The 24,682-nt window shown below is 38.6% G+C and overlaps 1 pseudogene; it reads left to right on the forward strand.

Moving 5' to 3' along the window:
* The first annotated feature begins 1,388 nt into the window (after positions 1-1,388).
* LOC117406522 (steryl-sulfatase-like) lies at positions 1,389-19,437 on the forward strand (annotated as a pseudogene).
* The last annotated feature ends 5,245 nt before the right edge of the window (positions 19,438-24,682 follow it).

Below are 24,682 nucleotides of genomic sequence, written 5' to 3' on the forward strand. Positions count from 1 at the left end.
AAAGAACTGTTAGCTCATGGAGTAAAAGTAGATACTAGAAAGTACCACAGTTCAGTGTAATCTGTATTTTATTTTTATACATGTTTCAATGGTGCATATTCCCAGTTTGCGCTCATATGAATAGTGTTGTATATCTAGTGAGGTTTGTTTATCGTTTATGAAAGTCCTGTACTCTTATTATTTTTCCCACCATGAAGTACAGAGCTCCCTCTGTCCACAGTCACAGAATTGGGGGTCATACATGCACCCTGGAGCTCCGACAATCACTTTCTGCTTCAAACACATTTTTCAGTCTCTTTGCATTGACAATAATTGGTGTGTGAAACCCTATTCATGGGGCAATTAAAACATATGTCTCCTAGTGGGGGTGACATTCAGTGTGTGCTCTGACAGAGGGATCCATCTAAGTTTTCCAATTAACAAAAGATTTTGTGAAAAAAAAGGTACGCCCTGACAGTATAAACAGAATTCAAACTGTGTGGGGGGTTGGGGATTATTCATGTGGTGTGCTGCAATATAAAAAGTCAGCATTAATTTAGATTGTTACACAGATGTACACATCAATAGCACAAATGGGTTTGTTGATGATCTGTCAAGAGTGTGGAAACTCACTAGGTCTGACACAAAGATACAGTTATTACTTTATAATTAGAAGTAAACCTTTACATCTGTATAAACTACAGGAGCTTACATGCCTATGATAATAAGACTGCATGCACCATCTGTACTTAATAAACAGAAACTTCTGCAACTTCGCCTCAGAATAACTTTAAAAACCAACCGGCAAAATCCACAATTTAAGTTTGGATTTATTTTAATTTATTCTGATGATGGGGATATATTGGAAGTGCCTGTTCATACTTACATTTATCTGGAGAACTACTTTTCCAATTTTGATGCAAGTTGTTGGGACCCATGTCTTTATTGCTTTATTTTGGCTTATTTAGTCGGAGCTTGCAAAAAACTAACTTTGTCTTCCTGCATTACCAGCCATTGGAGATGGGTCCTAATACATTACGTTATCAAAATACTGTATATGGATTTTAATATATTTAAAAATGCATCCAGTCAACACCTTGGTGTTGGTACTGATATTCAAGAGACTATTTATTTGTACATATGCCAGGGGTATGAATTGATCAAATCAACCCATCAGCTTCTTTGCCTTCAATAAAGTTGCTCTTTCTAGGATCCTTATTCATAATATGGGGTTATGGGGATTTTGCACTAATCTATACTCCTAGCCTCCTATAGATGAAATCTTGATTTTATACAAATGCCATTAAGAGGACGCACAGAATGTACAGGGTAGGTGAGACAGAACCGATCAGCCTCCAAAGCTGGGAAGCAACCGTTACTTGCCCCAAGGGGGATCTAGAGGGTAGAGAATGGGAATCCGGGTGAGAGTTAGGATAGATTTGGCCGGGGGTCCCCTCTGGCTTGTGGAGAAGCTTCCTGGCGGAGGACGAGGCCAGAGTGGCTTCACTTACTCCCAGAGGGAGACCATTGCAGAGGTGGAGCAGCAGTTGATGTGGAGAAGATGCAAGCACTATGAAAGGTGATCAGGGCAGAAACTATATCAACTGATACAGTTTTATGTTTTCGCAGGCTGGTGTGCAAAGCTTTATGTTTTTTTTTAGAAATTCCACAAAGTGGTGGTTCAGGGAGGGAACACTCTTTTAAGCTTGATTAAAATTGTAAACATCAAGCATATTAGGCACCTCCATTACCAGAACATTCATCAGTCAACTGGCTAGTATTGCATTCATCATTTGATAAACAACACCTCCAATGATCAGCTAGAAAGTGTTTTACATCTTACCTCAATCCCTTCGTCCCTGTTGTGTGTCAGAGTTCACCTCCCCCTCCTCAGCCTCCACCAGTTTTTCGTCTTTGTCTAAGGAGAAGGGCAACTATCCTGTCCCCCTGTCCATCTGCCCATGGCTCCCCTCAGTTTTATCTGCAGTTGTATTTTGTGAGTTAGTACACTAGATGGCAATGTTCTTCTTCTTTAGCGTTTTTTTTTTCTCTTACCAGTAGATGAGAGATCTGTCACTTAAACTAAGGTATAGAGCCCCATACTAAAAATATGTTTTACATTAAGATTTATTTTACCTTACAAGCGCATGTAAAAATGTAGCTCAGTAGATGTCTCAATAAACAGTAAAACTAAAACCATATTTTGGAAAAGGCAATTATTTATTTAATGTCCGTTTTGCTCCTTCCCTGTTGTTGTTGTGTTTGTTTGTTTTTTTTTGTTTGTTTTTAAATTTCATTATAAACCCACATTTTTAACCTGAATAAATAAATAAATAAATAGATAAATAAATAAAGAAAGAATGCAGCTGTGTGTAAATGAGGGACTCTAAGCACACACTGGAAGCTGTGACAATGTGAGAACATCATATAGCAATGTCACCTACCAATCTTCCGTAATTTATGACTAATACAATTGACTTCACCATTGCTGTTTTGTCTCTGTGCATGTTTGTAATATGCTTTGCTGATAAGTTACACAATCCAGTAATGTGGGATATGCTTTTGATTTAATTATGAATTCTGTTGACTGTAGACACAATATACATTAATTCTGTTGTTCTGCACATGTGCGTGACTCCATCCTCAAGTGCAACAGGGACATTGGAATTTTAATCCGCACTTCATTACTGAGCACAATCAATAGTAGGACAAAGGCCACAGCATGCAAAATGAGAGAATTATTCAACAGTGCTCCAGTATGTTTAACCCTTCTTGTATTTTGGCGGCCATGCTTACTTCAACGCCTGCCACTATATGTCACTGACCTAAACTGCTTTACCGATTCTTCATACATACTGCCTGAACCCTGCCTGCCACGGTGATAGAGGCTATGAGTGTGTCCAGTTGTTGATGTCATACCAAAAGCTGAGACTTCCAGATTTATACATTACTGTACCATTTTTTAAACCAGGGGCCTGGGGCCTGTGGCGTGCAGAGCTTTTCTGTGGTTGCTTAAAACAGCTAATAAACATATTCTGGGTTCAGAGAAATAGATTAACTGCATATTCAGAGTTGCCACAGTATATTGAAATATGACAACTCATACAGTACAGTACTTATCCATATGTGACTACTTCCAAACTCTCATCACTGCTTTGGCTCCCCATCCCCGGCAGCTTTTCTTAACCCTCAGTAAACTACTCCGCCCCCCTCCTCCACCCCAATCTTTAGTTCTCCCAACCCTCACTGCTAGTGATTTCTCTTACTATTTCACAACCAAAATCAGTACTATTCGTCTACAACTCCGGACTCTCCCCCAGACTAGCCCCCATCCCCAGCTCCCCATTCTAACTCCATCTGCTCCTAATGCCCCCTTTACTGACTTTCCCCCCACATCTTATTCTGAACTCTATTCCATCATTTCCAAGGCCCACCCAACCTCTTCCCCCCTGAATACCCCATTTACTCCCTCTTATCCTTCCCTATCTAGTCTCCCTCTTTAACTCCTCCCTGTCCACCGGTATCTGCCCTGCCGCTTTTAAATCAGCTACCATCATTCCTCTGTTAAAAAAACCCACTCTCGACCCTGCCTGCCCTGCCAACTACCGCCCAATCTCTCTCCTTCCATATTTTTCAAAACTCCTTGAGCGTCTAGTTCACGTACGCCTATCACAATACATATCCGCCAACTCCCTCTACCCCTGATTCCAATCTGGTTTCCGTCCTTCCCATTCCATAGAGACTGTCCTCCTCACCATCCAGAATCACCTGGCCAACTCCTCCCACGCTGGCCTCTCTTCAATTCTCATTCTCCTTGATCTTTCCTCTGCCTCTGACAAAGTCGATCATCCCATCCTTCTCTCCACCCTTTCCAACCTCGGCATTTCTGGAACACAACTTAGCTGGCTGCACTCGTACATATCTTCCCGCACTTCTGCTGTTGCTTTCAACAGCCTCACCTCTCCCCCCTCCCCTCTGACTGTTGGTGTTCCCCAGGGCTCTGTCCTCGGACCCTTGTTATTCTCTCTGTACACCTCACCTCTTGAATCTCTAATCTCTTCATTTAACTTCCCCCACCATTTCTTTGCTGACGACACCCAGATTTTCTTTTCCTTCCCTTCCTTCACCCCTGACCTTTCCACCCCGTATAACTGCATGCCTGACTGCTATCCAATCTTGGATGGCACGCCATTACCTCCTCATCAACCCACCAAAAACTGAAATCCTTTTCTTCCCCTTCCCTTCTTCTCCCCATCCCACCCCCACCATTTCATTTCCTCCCCTGTCCCTCATTCCGGTTAACTCTGCTCGCAACCTCGGCGTCATCTTTGACGCTACCCTTTCCCTTGTTGATCATATCTCGTCCACTACACGCACCTGCCGATTCCACCTATTTAACATCCGCAAAATACGCCCCTCCATCTCTTTCTCTGCTGCTAAACTCCTGGTTCATGCTCTCATCTTCACCCGTCTTGATTACTGCAACTCCCTTCTCCTTGGCCTTCCCTCCTATGCCTTCACACCACTACAGCAAATTCAAAACGCCTCTGCCCGTATCATATTCAACATCCCCCACTCCTCTCATACCTCCCCTCTTCTCCTTCAGCTACACTGGCTCCCTGTTTACTATCGCTGCTTATTTAAATTCCTTACTCTAGTCTATAAATCCCTCCATGGTCTCACCCCACCCTACCTGGCTGCACTTATCACTTACTATGCTCCCTCCCGTCCCTTACGCTCTCAAACTCTGTTGTCCCTCTCGGTCCCACCCTCGCCCTGTGCCCAATCCCATTTCCGTTCCTTCTCCCTCCTGGCTCCCCTTCATTGGAATAAACTCCCACCATATAAAGCAGTCCCCTACACTACGCAGTTTTTGCTCCTCCCTTAAATCACATCTTTTCACCGTAGCCCATCCCACTGCGTGCCCTAGCCCCTAACCCCCGATCAGGACCCTGCTTGTTTGCCCAACACTGCCCTAGCGTCTGTTCTCACAGTAGCACCACTCCCTCACCCTTGCTCAATAAACGTACCTTCTTCCTTCCGCCATTTCTCTTGATTGTACCGTTTAGCTTAATAATTGTAAAGCGCCTTGGTCAAAGGCGCTATATAAATATAAATACATAAATAAATATATAAATAAATAAATAAATGTGCATTCAATTTTAAATACTGTAGACCACATTGAAGTTTTTTTCACAAATAATATAATGTACTTAAAAACACTTTTATAAAAAACAACAACAAAAAAAACACAATGCAGATACCCTCAAAAATGTCCAAAAGATTCAATATTTTATATTGACAGCAAACTGCCAGGTGCTGACAATGAATCCATGAAACATCCTTGTTTAAAGACACGGGGCAGCAGATAAATGATCAATGTGGAAGAGGCCCTCTTTATCCAATCACACAGATAACATCACCCAGTTTAATGCCCCATCTGTCTGGCCAATCCCTTTCTTCAGCTGATGTATTAAAAAGACATGACTTGTTACATTAAAGATGGGAAGAAGGTTCAAGAGCATCAAGATAGGGAGTTGACCTTTTTCTATTGCAAACAGAATATTGTTCAACCGAAGCTGAAAAAGATTTTCTATCCACTTGATGTGAAAAGAAGCCTATTTCTTAGATACCTAGAACTGAGGTGAAATTGAATGTTAAAGTAGTATTTAAATAATTACAGGCAAGGACAGCTCATATTGTTAAACTTTTAATAGACCTGCATCACAAATTACTTTTAGATTTGAAGAGTAGATACAATGATACACAATAACTAGGTTTCAAGGCGTCCAAGGTCTCTTCTTCAGGTGCGAGTGGAGATTTTAAGAAACATGTGTTATTGTTTTGATTTACATATCAGAAGAATTGTCAGATCTTAGGAATAACACAATTCTGAAAGTATTCAAAACATTGTATTCTTATGGTTACTGAATATTTGATCACTATTACCTTGGTTAACATTCAATAAATTATTTTTTAGGAATAATTAACATTTTTACTATACAATGTATAAATACTGAAAAACATAATTGCATAAGTAATGCTTTGTGAGCTGTTTAATACCTTAAAAATAAATTACTTGACAGACTAGTCTTCTGGCGGGAAATGTCATAGTACAATGTTCTATTAAAAGAGATTGAAGAATAGAATAAATAAGACATAGCTATTTGTTAATGCAGACTGAAGGAGAAGCAATGGCAGGAGGTTCTATGCAATTCCCTAATAGATAATAGAAAGATTTTCAAATTCTATTTTCAAGCTATAAATGGAAACAATTCCATGTCTTTGGGAGTTGATATGTAAAAGATCAGTCTCCCATACGTGTTCGAACCCTTGGAACAGCCAAACGACTAACATCCTGAGAACGTAAACTATAGCCAATGCTAGTCCTTTCTACCAGAAAAAAGGAGGTACCAAGCCTTAAAAAACCTTAAACACAAAACAATACCAATGAAAAAGCCTCCGGTTCAGATGAGAGCCAGGCTGGTTTTATGTACACGTGACAATGATGTGTCAAAGGGTAACACTCCAGAACAACATGAATTATAGAGTACATCTGTTGTATGTAGAGACTGCTTACAAGCAAACTGGTAAATATAACCACAATAATCTAAAACAGGGAGAATAGTTGCTGTCAGTAACTTTAACCTGCCAGACAGGGAAAAAGCCTTCTTGTTCATAAAAGGAAAACCTAATTTAAGTCTGTGACTGGGTACACCCCACCCCTGTTTTTATTTGTATTTTGTGTTGTATTATCCTGATTTAAATGTATTGTTTGATGTTTTGTTATTATTGTTTTACAGCATGGATGGGGTTAAAATTCCTCATCCATCTAAACGCGTGCATGATGTGGCCATTTCCAAATTAATTATGTGATTACCAATTTGGAGATGGCCACGTATATATAAAGAGTTGCTCAGCCACTCATCAGGGTTGGTTGTTCAGAGAGGAGGAATGTAAGAAGTAAGATATTAAAATAATGCTCGCCAGGGCTGGAGTGCACCGCACACTTGCCACAGCTAGCTACACGTCTGGAGGAGCCAGTATTTCTGCTGCCAGCGTAAGCCCACTACTATTCCAATACAATTGCAATAGTAAATACAGAAATCATGAACATGCACACTAATTGCAATCGTGGTGCACGATAATGTTTAGTGCCCTTTCATAAATGAGGCCCTTCGTTTTTACCGTACTTTATTCTCAATCCAAGAACTGGATGGGCATGGAGACTGAATTTCTCACCTCCTCTCGAAGTAGGCTTTGCGGACTATGTATGATTGTACAATTTAAAGATTGTATTATCTTTTGGTAACCACAGAAATGAAAACAAATTAAAAAAAACAATTTACTTTAAATGTCACTAACTACACTGCAATTCTACAGTTATTGTAGAATTGTAACATGTTATTGTAAAAATTAACATTGTAAAATACACAATACTAAATACAGTGTCATACAAAAGCCATTCACAACGGCAACAGACAACTTCAGCAGCAACAGACGATTTTGTACTTAAACATGTAGTTGTGTTGTAACTACACAACCATTTGTGCAATTACTGTATTATTACACTGTGAACGTGTAACCAAACAAAACAACTATTTTTGTGGGGGGTGGGGGGTTGTACACAGAAACCATCAACAATGTGTTCGAAACCACTGAGAAGAGAAGACTGAAAATCTGATTAGCGGAAAGTTACTTTTTAGTGGCTTCTTCAATGATTTGATCCTCTAGAACCTCGCCGAAATGTAAACAGCTTAGACATAATGTTCAGTGCTTTGTTCCTTCAGGATTACACGTTTTGATTGATTTGTGGGGACCTTTCAAGTGAAACAGTGAAACCTTTTTACAAAGCAATTTGACCTCCCTACACTGAAAGTCATTCTCGTTTTTTAATATTAGCATTAAGCCCTAGTCCAAAGATCACCGTTTCATTTTCAGATGATGTACGTTTGATATTGAAAGGTGAAAAAAGGATTCATTTTCTTTTCTCGTCAGAAAAATAATATATAACCTGATATTGAGATCAGTTTGAAGTTAAAATGCATCTTTCAAATTAGAAACGCCAGGTGAATCCTGTTTCATTTTTGGAAGGATTTTCAATTTGCCATGATGTTTGTCAGTGAAAACAGTTTGCTGAAACAGATAGATAGAAAATCACATGAAAAATGCCATGAAAATGCATTCTCTTAAGCTTAAAGTACGACTGTTCTGCTTTAGCACAGCAGACTCGCTCAGCTGGCACAGTTCTAATGGTAAAAATCTAACTACTTGGCATGTTGTATACATTGATGATACTAAGTTCTGAATGGTAAAGTTCTTATTGGAATTACTCAAATGCTGTGTTATTTTTGTTTTCTTTCTAAAGGTGTTTTTGCTTCAGATCACAAACTGCTCCGATCACACTGCTGTGCACAAGAGGGTCTGGTGTTTACTAATATAAAGACACTTTGGTCTGTAGAGCCTACAGAACATATTTCTATGGCAGGCAACCAGAGCAGAAGAACAGATCCTGAACTCATAGAAAGAACCTTAACAGAGACTTATAAGAAATCCATTGAAATAAGAACCAGTCAAAATGACTACAAACAACAACAAACGCGAGGGGATGATAAAATAATACTTATAAATACATATTCAAATGTGAAACCTCTTACTCTTTAAGATATAGTATAGGGTCAGAGAAAATGGTCCATTTATAAAACCCTACTGTGGTATATCATAGTAAAAGCATTTAAGAATGATATTAGCATGGTAAAGCACAGGTATAATGTAAGTAATAGAGAAGCATGGTAAAGTTTGTTAAAAAAAACATAGATTGACATAATTTTGTATACTGCACAATAACCAGGTGGTAATATTGTATATTGGCATGACATTTGTCAGTAGACCTTATTAAAATGTATTGTAACACACACACACACACATATATATATATATATATATATATATATATATATATACATATATATATATATATATATATATGTTACACTCCAAGTCAGGGTTCAGTCAACCACTGACAAAAATAACCATTTCGCAATTTGAGCATTTACAAATTATCAAAGCACACATTTTGCAACTGATTACATTGTTTACTCAAAGACCGAAGAAGCTGTTTCTTCTTTTGTGTTTTTTTTCTTTGCTTGTTTGATATTTTCCATTTTGCAATTTGAGCAAAATAATTTGCTCAAAGACCAAAATCATTTAATTCTTAAGACCTTTCATAAAATAATTTCATAAGACCTTTCATTTCATTCTTTAATCTAAATGTTCAAATCGCAAAATGGTTATTTTTTATCATGATTGACTTAATCCTGACTCTCAGTGTAACATTATATATATATATATATATATATATATATATATATATATATATATATACACAGTGCCTTGCATAAGTATTCACCCCCCTTGGTCTTTTCTACATTGTGTAGTGTTACAACCTGGAATTAAAATGGATTTAATTAGGATTCTTTGTCACTGATCTACACAAAATTGTCCATAAAATCTACATATTTTTCAAAATTATTTACAAATAAAAAACTGAAAAGTCTTGATTGCATAAGTATTCACCCCCTTTGCTGTGACACCCCTAAATAAGCTCTGGTGCAACCAATTGCCTTCAGAAGTCACATAATTAATTAGTTGAATGGAGTCCACCTGTGTGCAATTAAAGTGTCACATGATCTCTGATTAAATACACCTGTTTCTGGAAGGCCCCAGAGTTTGTTAGAGAGCAAATCTAAACAAACAACATCATGAAAACCAAGGAGCTATCAAAACAAGTCCGGGATAAAGTTCTGGAGAAGCACCATTCAGGGTTGGGTTATAAAAAAATATCCCAAACTTTGAACATCCCCTGAAGCACCGTTAAATCCATTATTAAAAAATGGAAAGAATATGGCACAACCGCAACTCTGCCTAGAGAAGGCCATCCACCAAAACTCAGTGACCAGGTAAGGAGGGCATTAGTCAGAGAAGCAACCAAGAGGCCAATGGTAACTCTGAAAGAGCTGGAGAGATCCACAGCTGAGATGGGAGAAACCGTCCATAGGACAACTATAACCCGGACGCTCCACAAAGCTGGGCTTTATGGAAGAGTGGCGAAAAGAAAGCCGTTGCTGGATTTTGCCAGAAGACATGTGGGAGACACAGCAAACAAGTGGAAAAAGGTTCTCTGGTCTGATGAGACCAAAATTGAACTTTTTGGCCTTAGCGCAAAACGCTATGTGTGGCGCAAAGCCAACACTGCTCATTACCCTGAGAACACCATCCCCATGGTGAAGCATGGTGGTGGCAGCATCATGTTATGGGGATGCTTTTCATCGGCAGGGACTGGGAAACTGGTCAGGATTGAGGGCAAGATGGATGGAGCCAAATACAGGGAAATTCTAGAGGAAAACCTGTTTCAGTCTGCAAGAGACCTGGGACTGGGGCAGAGGTTTACCTTCCAGCAGGACAATGACCCTAAACACACAGCCAAAGCTACACTGGAGTGGTTTAAAAACAAGAACCTGAATGTCTTAGAATGGCCCAGTCAAAGCCCAGACCTCAATCCGACTGAGAATCTGTGGCAAGACTTGAAAATTGCTGTTCACCAACGGTCCCCATCCAATTTGACAGAGCTTGAGAAATTTTGCCAAGAAGAATGGGCAAAAATTGCAGGATCCAGATGTGTAAAGCTGGTAGAGACTTACCCAAAAAGACTCACAGCTGTAATTGCTGCCAAAGGTGCTTCTACCAAGTATTGACTCAGGGGGGTGAATACTTAGCAACCAACAAATGTCCTTTTTTTTGTTTAATTAACTCTTGTGTCACAATAAAAAATATTTTGTACCTTCAAAGTGTTAAGTATGTTGTGTAAATCAAATGGCAAAAATCCCAATTAAATCCATTTTAATTCCAGGTTGTAACACTACAAAATGTGGAAAAGTCCAAGGGGGGTGAATACTTATGCAAGGCACTGTGTATATATATATATATATATATATATATATATATATAATCTGGTATGTATGTATGTATGTATGTAAATGATTACCACAATAAGCAGATTACCACAATTTTTATTTTGTGTTTTTTGTCAATTAAAGCATTTTGTTTCACTGCATTTTCTGACACTGAGTTTTCCTCTGCAGCTATCTTGCCACAAGTGGTGTGAGAGTAGGATAGCGCCCCCTGGAAAACTCAGAGTCAGAAAATGCAGTGAAACAAAATACTTTAATTGACAAAAAACACAAAATAGAAAGTCACAAGGGCCAAACAAAGGTATAAACACTAAACAAAGGTCCTCAACAAAACACAGAACAAAATAAATCAAATTAAAACAAGTATTTATATCTATATACACACACTTCTAGAGGTAACACTTACTGTCTCTCCAAACCAAACCAAACCACTCCACTTGACAAAGGGTTTCACCTGCCTTTTATGGTCTATGGTTGGAGCCCATTTAACCAATAATTAACAATTAAGGCTCCAGCCACACTCACATGTATTTTGCAGGGGGGAATTTAACCCCCTCCCTGCCAATCCAAAACAAACAATAACTATGATGCAAATCATAATGAAAACAACAGTAAAAATGATAATAACACAAATTATAGGGGTGAGCTGGCACCCCATCACAATCTTCCACACTATTACAGTTTTGGTACAGGATACATGAGTTTATCTCTAATGTAATCTCAGTTTTACTGCCCCTGTTTTCATTTATATCCCAAATTCTGGTCCGCTTTGGTTTTCAGATAACGTCCAAAATTCTAGGCCGCTTTGCTTTTTTGAATTCAGCCCAGTTTCTGGGATATTCTGCTGACAGCCGAGTTTCTAAGTCACGCATGCACAGTTTACCATAAATTGGATCGTGAATTCATTTAAGAGTAACCTTTAGTAAATGAATCAAAGTTAATGTATTTTTTACTCTCTCCAGAAAACATTCTTTTTTTATGAAGAAACAGAAATAAAATGTAAATGTTAAAAAAATGTATTTCTTTATTACAATGAAGAAACTACATTGCACTGAAATAGATACATGAAAATTCATTAAAGCAGTCATTTTCCTTTATTAAAGGCTAATATTAAAACACATTTTTGAGAAGGGACATGGTATTCCAAATAAAGAACATCTCATTTTCTTATGTAATGCCCGTCAATATACTGTAGCGTTTCAGGTTCTTTTTGGGACAGAAATGAGACTACAACCGTGAGTAGATGAAGGCTGTTTATTTTTACAATAATTAAATAATCACAAAATAAAATCATAAAGTGAGGGAAAGGGGACTGGGAGTTGAAAACAAAAATAAATGATTGTAGTAGTTTTTTTTTTACCCTACCCTTTCTCACTATCTCTCTATATCCCCCGAACACAACCTTCTCTCACACGCTCATCTTCCCCAATCCTCCTGGTCTCCCCCCACCCCCCCACGTCTTACGTGCCAAACCTGCACCCCAATTCACCTCCACACACAACACGCAACCCTTGCACACAAACACCACCATGCAACCTCTACACGCACACACCACCATGCAACCCTTGCACGCACACACCACCATGCAACCCCTGCATGCACACAGCACCATACAACCCCTGCATGCAAACACCACCATGCAATCCCTGCACGCACACACCACCATGCAACCCCTGAACACACACCATCATGCAACCCCTGCACGCACACACCACCATGCAACCCCTGCACACACACACCACCACCTATTTCATACCTCATCAGCACCCACCCATCAGATGATTCTTAATGGTTAGAGGTTAGATTTTAGGGCAGGGGTTGCTTAAGGTTAAGGTTAGGGTTGGGGTTGGGTTAGGGACAGGGTGGCTTGATTTCGTAGAGTTGCCGAGCTGTGGAACTGAAAGGTGGGAGTAAATGGCAAATGCCCTAGAATCATCTGATGCCCTCAGGACACTTTACGTTGCCCCCACCCCTTCGGGCGGAAAGAGTAAAAAAAATATACCCCAGCAAGAAATGGCCGGTGTTTTTTTTTTTTAATTAATAAACACACAGCAGAATTATTAAACAAGTAATCTATAAGTTTCTTTATTTTATTTTTGTATAATACATACTGTGCTGTCAACTTGCCCAGCACACGACTAGTTTTGTACATATAAAAATTTTGAATACAAAAAAGCAAACCGGGACAATTAAACAATGTTACTGACTGGGACAAAAAACGAAGGCTGAAAATTGGTCCAATCCCTGTTTTCTCGCAACATCTGGTAACTAAACGTGTGTGCTTTCAGAAAGGATAAATATAGCTAAAGTATTTAATGTTGAAAATGAAAGGTTCGCTACCTCCCTGTAGACAATAAATAATGACGGGCAACTCCAGAACACGTGAGACTACTTTTGACCTTTTACACTAGGGAGTGTCTTGTTCTGCTTGAGTTTATGTAAGCATACAGGAACAGCTGTAAGCACACAAACAGTATATCTATCCATCTATCTATCTATCTAATATATATATATATATATATATATATATATATATATATATATGTATACCTGCTATATGTGAAAACTCAGCTACTCATTTGTTATATATATATATATATATATATATATATATATATATATATATATATATATATATATATATTTTAACATGTTTCATGTCAATCGCCCCAGAAGCAACGGAGGAAACAGAAATAGAAGGTATCGTCAGTTCGGAACAGGAATTTTTTATTCAGTTGACAAGTTGACAGCTGTTAGCTGTCATAGGTATGGTATTGTAATATGTTACAATGTTACAATGTTACCTAGACTGCTCCTAAATTTACCGCCTTCTGACAAGTACTGTAAGTACGCTTTTTGAAATGTATTATTTATTTGTATATATTTGTTGTCCTTATTTTAATGACGGATATTGCATTGGGATAAATATACAGTATGTATGCACGTTTAATTGTTTTCAGTGTCAACGGGCAACACATTGCACTAAAAATAAAGATCAAATATTTTGAGAATGCACTTTATTGAAGCCATAACATAATACAAAACCGCAAACTTTATCACAACTTACACTTATTGGCACAATAATTGACAACAATGTGGAGCCATCAACCAAACTTAGTCTTTTCCCAATATACTTATTAGCAGGGGTTAATTTCCCAATACTAATTAGCAGGGGTTTTGTTTCTAGTCCCAATGGGTTGACCTTGAAAAAGGTACTGGATCTGGGAACCCGTGCAGTCTGGCACAAATCAGCCAGTTTATAAGAAAACAACAGCATTGAAATGCTTTAAGAAAATCTAAAGTTGCTCTTGAAACACTTTACTCTGCTGTTCAGACACAGACACAGCTGGTTGTTACAGACAGAAGCACAGCCTATAGGAAATTGCAGTAAGTACAGGCTTTGGCAGTGCAACTTGTCCAGCACCCAATCATGAACTGTTTCCTGGTAAAGAGCTACAGTGTAACCTTATTCTTGCAGCAAGATTCCTTTGAAATAATACCAATGCCAACATTATTATGTTGAGTATTACTTGATCAATCAAGAAAACACACGTCCCTGTTATAATGTAGCGTACCAGCTTTTCAGGAAACAGAAGAACTAGTAGCTTCAATCCAGAACGGCAATTCTTTATTCAGTTGACAGCTGTACACAATCTCACCACAAGCTTCCCCACACTCTGCCCCGAGGAGCTCGCAGGCTTCCTTTAAATAGCCCACAGCCCACCAACAACATTACAACACTGAAACACACTTTCCCACCCTTGCCCCCCTTCTTTTATTCCTGGTGTGTCCCCTGAATCCCTTGACAAGGGTTTACAATTAGGGGCTTTAATCGATTAAAGATTAATCGATTAATCATGCCTGTGGGTGTTGATCGATTAAAAAATCATTGATCGATTAATCTAGTCTACCCACGTGCTGTAGCAGAAAGCAGTGCATGCGAAAGAAATCTGAAAGATGGCGGAGAGTACCAACATTTTGCCATAGCTCAGAACAGTGTTTTTCAGATGTTATTAGGGATGCGCCAAGACCTGACTGGAATTTCTTTTTTTTTTTTTAGACTTCTTGGCGATTGTAAAAGCTCCACGGTAAATGGCAGACTCAGTTGGTCTCCAGGATGACTGACTTTATCAGCTCCAGGCAGGGATCACGTTTAATCTGACCAACCCCCGTCCACAGAGCTTGTGTCGTTTCAGACCTATAGGATTGTACCAGCCCTCCTTCATTTGAAAGTATAGCAGTGGCGGGTTTTAATATCAGACACATTTTGTGCTCCAATAAAATAAAATACAAATCTAGATATAGATACAGCTTCAGTTTATAAATGGGAGAGCGGGGTATCTTGGCTTTTAGTTTCATTTACGTGATTTTTTTTGCGTGCAGAATGTAGAAAACGAGCAAACGAGGGTACAACATTTTATTCAACAAATCTTATATAAAATCTTTAATAAAGTTATAATAAAAAAATAAGTGGGATAAACATTACAATTACTGTTTGCAATTGTATTAACATGTAAAGGCTCGTAACAGGTATAATGTAATAGCAATACTGTAATAATAATAGTGAAATCGGTTTAATTTACATGGTTTTGCTGTGAAACAAGTAAATGGGCTTTAAGTCCTCCATGTCCTTACTTTCTCAAGTGGAATGAAGAACGAGAAAATGACAGCGCGACATTTGAGTGACTAGTTTTTTGTATTGGTGTTAGCAGAAAATAGGAGGCACTTTTTTACACAGAGAATTGTGAGGGTCTGGAACCAATTCCCCAGTAATGTTGTTGAAGCTGACACCCTGGGATCCTTCAAAAAGCTGCTTGATGAGATTCTGGGATTAATAAGCTACTAACAACCAAACGAGCAAGATGGGCCGAATGGCCTCCTCTCGTTTGTAAACTTTCTTATGTTCTTAATACAATTACGAATAGTGATTGTAATATGGTGTATCTGTCTTAAATACATATTATATTTGTATTTTACTGTTAATGGGGGGGTGGGGGGTGGTAGGGAGCAAAAAAAAAAATATCTTAAGGGGGCACAGCAGAAAAGGTTTGGGAACCACTGGCTGAGAAGGAAAAAAATAGACAACTTGCAAGATTTGCTCTTAGGGGCTTTCCTTTCACGGCAATACTACGAGTTTATCTTATTTGTTATATATAAGTAAAGACTGTTAACTTTGCATCTTTGTGTGACGTGTTGTTTATTCTCTATCACCTTCAGGCAAAAACCTTAGAATCTTACCCACTTTTATTAGAATGCTGACCTTTGGGGTGCCCAAAAAAGGACACACTGGCAAAGAGAGGGTGTGGAAGTATACTATTTAATGACCATTGTATGTATTGAGTAAAGTACTGTAGAAGCAGTTAAAAATATGTCAAGTGTACTTGATTCTTTTTGCGTACTGGAAACACTTTTTATAAAACCTAGAGCAGATTTTTTCTCCAGCCTTTTAAGTTACAAATATGTGGCATCTATCTTTTATGTTAATACTACAACATATATGCACAAGTTTTATTCAAATCATGTGACACAATTGTCTTTTAACTTGGCTGGTCCCACCTACTCAGCCTCTTTAGATACAGTATGTAGAGTAGGCTGGGCCTGTAGAGTTAAAAGGTAACATTGTCACATGGTTTCACTGGCAGCAGGAAGTCTGTTTAGTGTTAGGCACTTAGAATTATCCACAGATAAGATGAAAGCAAGTTCAAACTCAGTGAAGATATTGAAAACAATAATAATAATAAGTATTGGAGAATCAGAACCCAGGAGCACGGTCAATGATTGGAAATATCATAACAAGGGAAAGGTGTGCTAAATAAGAAATTACATTTGAAGCTATTTTACTTTTCCAGTTTAAGGGAGAGCATAACATCCCAGATCCAGTGCGACACCCTGGCTCCCAAAATTAGGCATCTGACCAATGGCGTCACAGTGCCAGGCTGTCTCTGCTGCAGCTTTGACAGGAAAAAATAGCATTAAACCAAAAAAGACCAATGTATAGAATCTCTCTCTCTCTCTCTCTCTCTCTCTCTCTCTCTCTCTCTCTCTCTCTCTCTCTCTCTCTCTCTTTCGTTTTTTTGTGCTGCAATCGTTCCTGTATTTTGTTTGCAGCATTTTGTTTTGTGTGTTATTAATTTTGTCTTTAAACCCACATTTTAATCAGTTATGAATACTGCTATTTAAACAAAACTGCTTGGGTTAGACAAAAAAAAAAAAAAAACATGTCACCCATGATTTAAAAATCGTAAGAAACTATTTATGTGTATGTTTCTGTATTGCTATGACTAGATTAATACAGTACTTTTCTTGTTGCAGAACCTCCAATATCGACAAGCTAGCCCAGGAGGGAGTGAAGCTGACCCAGCACATCGCTGCAGGTCCATTGTGCACCCCCAGCAGAGCTGCCTTCATGACAGGCAGATACCCCATCCGATCAGGTATTGCCAGGGAAGAAATCAGTTCTATGTCACTGTTGAAAAATGATGTTGTATATAGGAGCCTCTCATGCAAAACATCTTAAAACATATAAACCACTGATGCCTAATATTTTTCTCATTTTCAAAAGGTATATTTAAGGGATAATTACAGCGGATATCAAGTGTACGAGGAGATGATAGAACTCTTCTGTGGATAACTTCCAAGATGGAATGCAGGAGGTCATTGTCTCCAATTATACTCAACATTCCCAGTAGTTATAGCTTATATACAGTGCATTCGTGCTTTGGTCTTTATATTTAAGGTCCTGGATTTTAATAATAAATAGTCATTTAAGCGCTGCATCTGGTAATCAAATCAGTGACAGGCTGAGATGGCACGCTGTCAGTGTATGGCATCTCTATATGTCAAATGTGAACAGTATATACATACTTGGAATCCAAATGAAAGTTATTGAAAGAGTTCCACATGTCATACAAGCAAGCTATAACTTTAGGGCTGGTTAAGTGTCGAGAGTTATTTATACAAGTGAGGGAGATGTTTTTTCAGAGATACGCACAACCAGCCCTAAAGATATTGCAATTATGCCAGTGCCAGTATCTGTGAACACTAGAATCTCTGATTAAGCTAGAAGTAAATGCTGTGGGTTTTGAGTTTTAAAAATGGGACTGGACACAAGTGGAGAACAAATGAATTTCCAATATAATAAAGCCATTTTTAAAAGTTTGAAATATTTTAGATAGTAATTTTTTCAACAAGCCCCACATAATTCTATGGGGATAAATGTTATATTTTTAATTTTTTGTTATGCAGTATAGAGTATTTCTTTATGTTTTCCGTATCCTAGAAGACTACAGTAATGAGGATTGTTTCATAACCACAGTATTCTAGGAATGGCAGGTTATGGCAGATCAGGCGTTTATATAGTTGCTGATGCTTCAGGACTTCCAACTGAGGAGATAACATTTTCTAAACTTCCAAAACAAAACGGTTATTCCACAGCGCTCGTAGGTAATGCTTGAAAACACAGTATTTCTATATACAGTACTTTATTATTATTTATTTATTAGCAGACACCCTTATCCAGGGCGACTTACAGTCGTAAACAAAAATACATTTCAAGAATCACAGTACAAGTAATAATACAATTAAGAACAAGATGAAAATACAATGACTTTGGTTCTAGCAAGTACAAGTATGACAAAATACGATTCATAACGGAGCAACTTTACAATCAGGAATATATTAATACAGTTACATTACATGTATCCTTATATTTGTGATAATACTGGTAAACCTTTGTGTTATTTATGATTTCACTTAGAAAGCTAAAAGGTCTATAATGAATACAGCTTGAGTTTGAGAGCTCATTTACCTACAACACTTTCAAAGTGACTTGTGTCATGATATTTGGATATCGTTGAGGAGCTACAAACCTGTCAGTGCTAGTAATACTAATCCTGTGATTAAACTTCAATTATGGCTCTAAAAGTACAAAAAAAAAATACTGTGATGAAAATAACATATTGTTTTTGGACATTTGATTGAACTGTATACAGTTGTCAAAGTTTTAAGTAAATTACAAATGTTCTGACCTTGTCCAAAAGAATATATATTCCTTGCTTAACTGAAGTATAATCTGTTTTTTTTTTCCCCTTAGGAAAACGACACCTGGGTTTGAACTGTGAAAGCAACAATGACTGTTGTCACCATCCACTCAATCATGGTTTTAATTATTTTTACGGAATTACAGTGACCAATTTGAGAGCCTGACCATGGCACTGTATTCTCAAAAGTGCATGGTCACATACCCTTTCTAAGTATCACAGTGCTGGTCTTTCATTCTTGTGGGATTATCATTGTACCCAGGAAGGTTGTGTTGTATGCTGCTCTGCTTATTGCACTTGGTCTGGTTCTCTTTGCAATCTTTGTTGTGACATTTCCATATCTGAACTGTTTCCTAATGAAAAACCATCAGATAGTTCAGCAGCCCTTCTCATCTGAAAATCAAACTCCGAGGATGACGCATGGAGCTATAGAGTTCTTACAAAGGTAAGCATTTCCATGATATCTTCAAAATTATAGTACACTATGGGGGAGTATGAAAGCAGAATGATGTGTTTAGCATTGAGAGTAATCGTGCCTCAAGATTGTCATCTAGTTAGTTGTGGTTACCTCAGACAGTTTTCCTTTGTACAATGCATGTATGTCAGAAGCAAGTGTTAAGAAACTCAATTACAAGTTTTTGCTTCCTATCAATGTAATGGTTTTCCAGTTTGTGACTTTTCACTATACCTGGTTGCACACATAGATACAGTAAAAGACCTAAATATAGGGTCCCATTTTTATGTTGAAAAAAAAATAATAACTTTAACATAGCACCTTCTAATAAATGCCAGGACTTAAGTACCAATAACTGAGCATTTAGATTTTGGTATATTCAAAACTTACCATGTTAATGAGCTAAATAGCCTGACTACTACAACAGTTGCACAGGTGGAATAAATGACATTGCTAATAAGCCAAGGACAGCTGGTGTAGATTGACTTGTGAGGTAGCTTAGTAGATATTTATATTTTAAAACGTTTAGACTGGTTTATATTTGAAATGTCTGCAAAAGTATTTCAGAATATATTTTCAAAAAGATTCTGTGCCATTGAATGACTATCACAGATCCGTAGGGGTGGTAATCTTGAGCAAAGGCTTTTACCATGTGAATCACGCTGCATACCTGATGGTATAAATGAAGAACGAGGCTTGTCTTGTTTCCTGTGAGCACACTTGCATGTATTCAGAGGGGCAGCCTGGCTCGCAGGACGCAGTATCCCCTTCTCTGTATTTTCAATTGATAGATATTACTGTATGTCTGTAGGTATCTTGGCTGTGATTTACCTTTGTTCTCCTCAGTTCTGCCTATTCCAGTATTTTAAGTGTCTTAAATGCTTCAAATTTTGGTTAAACCATGTATTAACTATTTGGTCTGATTTCAGGTGCATTAAATTGTTTGAACCTAATCACTAATTATTTTTAGCTGGGATGCTACACGTGCATGAATTGCCTTGTCTGTTAAATTGTGACACATGTTCCCATAGCACTGAGGATTATGACTGAAACATCTGCACCTTTACACTTTTAACTGCACTTGCACCTTGTCCTGAACATTCAATGTAAAAATAAAAATGACTTTTGGGTCAGTCCATGTCAGGTCAATCACCCTTGAAACCGAAGGTTCTTGGATTTTGATGTTGGTGCTATAGAGATGTAAGATTTCCCCAAGTTTCATGTCTGTAGGCCAAATGGTTTTTATGTGAGAGGTCACCAAATATTTGACCCGAAATGGCTCCCAGATCGGACCAATGACATACAAGTATCAATAACATTTGTATTGTTAATGCTACCATAAAACACAAAGAGAGCTTTCCAGCAATAGTTTTTACCCTGCCACATACCTCTCCTTCTGTGTGCAGCACAGATGGCTGCAATCAGCCACCTCCCCCCTTAAAACACCAACCCCCTCCCCTCATGTCCGTCTTTCCCCATAGGGATTCTAGTGGGCGGGTTGGTGGGTGGGTCATTCAACCTTTCAGCACTTCTGCTAAGGGACCGCGAACTGGCAACAGGGGACCCAAACGGCATGGCAGGGGCGACTGGTGCGTAGGCCGGTGACCGTTCTGTTGCACCAGCAGGCAGAGGTGAGAGTCCTGGAGCTGGCGAAGTGATGTCTGAACCATCAGGGGGGACCAAACAGGAGGCGGGGGAACCCCAGTGACATCTGAGGTTTCAGGGGGAGCGCAGTAGGAGACCACATGAACAATTGTGCGTGGTGGAGCATTGTCCTGGGACCCAGGCCCAGCAATGGGAGGTCCAGACACCTCCTCCTCCCTCTCTATAGCCGGCTGTGGCCGCAGCAACCCTTGCTCTGGACGTGGCGACGATGGGCACTCCGGTAGTGGCAACACTGGCAGTAGTGGGGAACACTCCAGTCCTGGCAACGCTAGCAGCGGAAATGTTGGCAGCAGTGCAAAGCCCTCCTGCAATGGCAACGCTGGCAGCGGTGCGGTGCACTCCGACAGTGGCAACGCTGGCAGCGGCAATGCTGACAGCAGCGCGGGGCACTCCGGCAGCGGTGGCGGCACTGGGCACTCTGGCAGTGACCATGCTGGCCCCTCCTCTTCATCCTGAAGGGGATAGCACACCGTTTAGTGCTCAAGCTGTCCACAGATGAGGCACCATTCCTGGCCATTGAGGTAGTTGAGGAGGGCGTTCAACCTACCCTCACCTCCCTCGTAGAAGGCAGACATGCCCGCCTCCAGCTTTCGGGCTGGCGGCGCTGAACACTCCGGCTGTGGGGACTGTGGCTCCTCCCCCTTGTGCTCTGAAGATGGCACCGGCTTGTTTGCTCGCTTCCAGGGATGGCCAATCCTCCCCTTCTTCTTCTTTTGAGCAGGTGGCAACTCCTTTTCACCCTGAAAGGGGCAGGACCTGGTGTAGTGCCCGGGCTCTCCACAGGCAAGGCACCACCACGGTCCATTTTCTATTTCTTTCTTTCTTTTAAACCTGCAGTTGTGTTTTGAGTCTCCAGGGGCGCTATCCCACTGCTGACTCCAAGTGTGACAGGGTGGCGTCAAAGCCCAAGCTGTTACTGGCAGGAAGGGAGACTCAAACACAGAAGCTGCAGGTTTAAGTGCTAGTGTGCATATTTAATAATAAATAATCACAAACAAAAACAAGAAAACAACAAAAACAAACAAACAGAGGCACGGTTGGCAAAATAAACAGTTGAACAAAACAGGACAAACACCTTTAATTACACCCTGTGGTTTCAGGCCGAGCTGTCGCTTTCATGTAAATACGCCTAAACACCAACTATACCCACAAACACCAACAAACACTTACCTCACCTTCACCAACAATAATAATTCTCCACATTATCTCTAACATCAACACCCGTGATGACCCTTTTTATACATCTGTGACATTCCCACATGTTTTCTAGCGGGAGGAATTTAACCCCCACCCCCCACACACATATTACACCTGTGCATCGGCAGGGCTTTCACCCTGCCACAGGCACATAGAGATGCTTCTTAGGTACCTAGTTGTCTTAACAAGGCTAACAATTTATTACTGGCCTCATTTTTTTTTTATTCATACATTTAATAAATAGTCAACAGTGATCTTTTATTTATTTTAAGGATCCATGCATATATTTTGTTTTGTATGGAGCCTCACCCTAATATGCAGATCAATATTATTACATACACTAAATACATCCATGACAAGTAAATCTGTTCTCATATACTGGTAGCTTAGTTTAAACTCCTGTGTTTCGTACCATTTTGTGGGACCTTTTAAGAAATGATAATACATTAAAGGTAAAATGTAATATCATTCTAATGAATTCTATTTTAAGCTGTCACTGTTTTTTTACTGTGGTTTAATATATGGTGATCGCAAACTCAACCCAGCCCTTAACAAAGCACCTAATAAATGCATATCTGATAACCGAGTCTGTGGTTTTATGATGTGTGAAGAACCTTTGCAGAGAGTAGACCTACGCTCTTTTGAAATGCAGGACTATAGTATGGTATAAATCCATCCACCCATATAAAATACAAATATATAAATTAAAAGAATAATGTGACTTGTGTTTCTTGAAAAAATACTTTTTTAAAAGGGTGAGTAAAATTCAGCATTCTACCACTGAAAACAAATCATTAAAAAAAACCTCATTGATATGAGCAATACAAAACAAAATTGTCTCTTCGAGTTCTTCAATAAACACAAATACAAATGTGTGAGGTTTATCCTATGTATTGGTTGTATATGGTGTTGTTTGGCTGAATGTCCACATATTTATTTTGAATGTATTGTTGTACTGTGTTTGTTTTGTAGAGACTGTGATCACAAATTATCTGCCGATAGAGGAGCATCATGATGTAGGATCTAGTAAATTAGTGGAGTGTACAAGATCCTTTGTCATGAGGATACAAAGTGCAAGGATATATTTTTTCAATATTATGTTCCATTTCCATGGTAACATGGGTTATATACTGTAAGAGAAATTCAGCATATCGTAATGTATGGGGTGCCGACTATTAACCTAATAGTTAAATGTCCCTCGAGGTCAATGTAAATATATCCCTACAACATTTTCCATTCCACTACTTATGTAGTGGTATGCATTTTCTAATTAATGAACAAAAAAAGTGTGGCATGTACTGTGTCACACAGAATGAAGTAATTGTATTTCCCCAGTGGTTTTAATTCAATATTGCATTCCTCTGGGACAGCTGGACAGTATCTGTGCATGCTGTAGCAAAGCAAGCATGGGGTAAGAGCATCTGCTATGCTGGTCAGATCTGGCTTTAGTGGTTAATAGCCATTGTCCATGTAAATCTGCTGCCACCACAACAAATGCGAATGTTTTTTCTCGTTTCTTTTAGTACTCCTACACATCTAACATTTGAGTGTTTTATAGTTTGGGATAAAATATATTTCTAAGGAATCACAATTTACTGAAAGAAAAGGCAAGAATGTCCAGTTAAATACACATTGGTTGTTCTTCATTATCATCTGTATGCATATATCCGGCAAGAAAGGCCATTAAAAAGACAAACGTATGTTAATGAATTTATGAATACAAGAATACAAACAAAACAGAGGTAGCTCACTATGACAGTGGTGCTATTATTCCTGAAAAAAATCACCTTGCCCCTGTCCTTTTTTTTTATTTTGACGTGGGGTTTACAACAAATTTCTGTGTCGCGCAGTGATCTGTCACTGTACAGTAATTAATTATGCTAATATTTCGGTTGTCACACATTTTAAGAACTATACTATTAATTAAATGGACATTGCATTAAAAAGGGGGTTTACACCGACTTTGTAAGATTTTAGAATTATATTACAGAAACGTTCAAATTTTATTTACCTAATCGAGGCCATCCAGATTTACAACTACTGTAACTGGACATTCTACTTGTCATCTTTGCATTTTTTACTCAGATGATGGTTAAATGTAATTGTAATTATTTGTTAACTGTTCCTATTAAGATTCCCTCACAGCACATATGCTGTGCAAAAGTTGTGGCAATATGCTACCGCTACTATTAATTCAATTTACGTTTATTTGTTGAACTACATTATTATTATTATTATTATTATTATTATTATTATTATTATTATTATTATTATTATTATTATTATTTATTTCTTAGCAGACGCCCTTATCCAGGGCTACTTACAGTCGTAAACAAAAATACATTTCAAGAATCACAGTACAAGTAATAATACAATTA

This window comes from Acipenser ruthenus, chromosome 8 (genome assembly GCF_902713425.1).
Source record: "Acipenser ruthenus chromosome 8, fAciRut3.2 maternal haplotype, whole genome shotgun sequence".
In the NCBI taxonomy this organism is placed as follows: domain Eukaryota; kingdom Metazoa; phylum Chordata; class Actinopteri; order Acipenseriformes; family Acipenseridae; genus Acipenser; species Acipenser ruthenus.